The 2500-nt window shown below is 30.0% G+C and overlaps 1 protein-coding gene across 13 annotated transcripts in view; it reads left to right on the top strand.

The window, feature by feature from the left end:
* The window catches only part of LOC118443321 (uncharacterized), an 85695-nt gene that overhangs the window by 51205 nt on the left and 31990 nt on the right, over positions 1-2500 (top strand). The window lies entirely within an intron of this gene.

The following is a 2500-nucleotide window of genomic DNA, read 5'->3' as shown; positions in this document are numbered from 1 at the left end:
TAAAATGGTAGATGCAACCAATGCGTACGGGGTTTCGACCCTTTTCGAATCGCTCGCCAAAATGCTCTACAAAATATCGGATACATCTGTTATAGGAAATATTTGTTCTCTCCGACGTTTCATCGTTTATTTTTTCGCGAATTTATATATCGGCTCTTGGGTTACGTTTTGCTTGTCAAATGAATGCACGTTCGTGTGGTCGTCTTTTTTTTTCCTTTTTTATTCTTTTTTTTTCCTTTTTTTTTTTTTTGTTTAACTTTCTCTCTTTAACTTCATACTTTTTTTTTTTTTTTTTTTTTAATGTAACTATTCGCACTTTGCTTTTACATAAAACATATATATATATATATATATATATGCGTTAAGTGTATATTATCAATAGTTAAGTTCATAGAATTAGAAACAAGCGTGAAATCGTTTCTGAAAGAATATCCTTGCCTCATATATATATATATATATATATATTTTTTTTTTCTTTATTACCATTCAAGATTTGTCTATGTTAGAAACGTATAGATCTTATACAAAGGTACATCATCATACTAACATACTTATACAATACATATATCCGTGTATGCAACGTGTCGCATGTCAGCGAACTAGCCATTCAGGTATTACCGGGCATACGTGGTCCGTCCCACTTATGGAACTGAACTCTCTTTTTATCGCAATGTAGCGTGACTCACGACTATCGACGTCGGATACGATCGCCGTTTGTAATTCTGTAAGAACACGAAATTACTCGATCGTCGTCGGCGCACTTATTTGTTTCTAAACATGTCGAAAGGGTCAATTTACATTTTTAATATCTACAATGCCACGTCAATATTGTCGTCGTAGTCGTTGTCGTTTTAATGACTTCGATAGATAAACGTTGTGAAAATTGAAGGAGAAAAAAAAAATATAAATAAATAATGTAAAAGAATGTAGAACGAGACGGATATAAAGGCGTGAAAGAAGGTTGTAACAGTGGACGAGTAAATGGTCTAATGGCAGTTGATTAATATTAAACGTAAATGTACGAGAAGACAGGTTTTTATTCCTTTTTTCTTGAATATAAAAGATGTACCACAGAATTTTTAATTAATACTTACGATCTTGAAAGTAAAAAAAAAAAAAAAAAAAAAAAAAAAAAAAATTAATGTTCGGTGACCTCCCATGAATCTAAAAAAAAAAAAAAAAGGAGAATTGCTCTTGACGATTTTATTCATTCTCACTAATTTCATTGACCTTTGTTTTATTTTTCTTTTTTTTTTTTTTGTTTTTCTTTTTTTTTTTTGTTTTTTTTTTTGTTTTTTTTTTGTTTTTACTTTTAAACGTCAAATTTCGAGTTTACTTTTTTTTTCTATTTGATCAATCGAAACGATCGAGATGATCGTTATAACCGATTATAGCATTCTTCAATATCCTACATATATGAATATGTATGTACACAAATGTGCGCGCGCACGAGGGAGAGAGAAAGAGAGACAGAGGAAAAAAAAGAGTATTCGCCTCGTATTTGTCCCCATGCGTATTATCCATAATGGGTAACACAACTTTTTACTCGGGCTACTGCGGATAGAAAGGCGGGTAATTTGCGGTCAACGTACGACAAATATTGAAACTACACGCAGAGAAAGAGACAGAGAGAGAGAGAGAGAGAGAGAGAGAGAGAGAGAGAGAGAGAGAGACAGAGAGAGAGAGAGAGAGAGAGAATGGAGAAAAATAACGTTTATTGTACTAGGACAAACCCCGTGTAAGTATAAAAGGGAACAGTATGAAAGAAAAAAAAAGAATCTATTTAACGATATAAATAAAAATCTAAAGGGAAGACAATATGCAAAGTATATAATTTATTAATACATTATAAATTAAAATTATTCTTATTATTAATTATCGAATAGCCGAATAAGTTTGTTTCAAGGGTTTATGTATAAGATTGCGTGTGTTTTTGTTTTTTCTTTCCTTTCCTTTTCTTTTCTTTTTTTTTTTTTTTTTTTTCTTTCCTTTTAATATTTTCTAACACGTCGAAATAAAATATTTATAATTAGAAGAAGGGAATATCTGTTAAAAATGCAGATTTAACGATAGTACAGACGAACGACAGAACGGAACAATGATATTGTCTTGGAAGGAATGTATACTATTAATAATATTGATGCAAAAAGATCAATCTACTTACATTTTGATCCTTCGATTGCCAGAGATATTTTCTCATATATATATATATATATATATATATATATATATATATATATATAAATGTCAATGAATTTTATGAATTTTTACAGTAATTTTGTAAACAACTTTTGTATCAATGTCAATCCTTGCTTTTGATAAAATTTGAGATATAGAACTATATGATCGTGCAAATCGTATTGGAATTATTTCAGTGTCGCAAAGAAGAAAAATTTTCATTTTATTTAGTTTATTATAAATAATTTAATACGAACGTGATAACGTTTCTGAGACTTTTCGCATGTGCATGAAAGAGCACGATAGTGTATCTCGATAATCG

This window comes from Vespa mandarinia, chromosome 9 (assembly GCF_050613455.1).
Source record: "Vespa mandarinia isolate Hongniang chromosome 9, ASM5061345v1, whole genome shotgun sequence".
Classification (NCBI taxonomy): domain Eukaryota; kingdom Metazoa; phylum Arthropoda; class Insecta; order Hymenoptera; family Vespidae; genus Vespa; species Vespa mandarinia.
The sequence above is the reverse complement of the archived record's forward strand: the minus strand, read 5'-3'. Positions and strand labels throughout refer to the sequence as shown.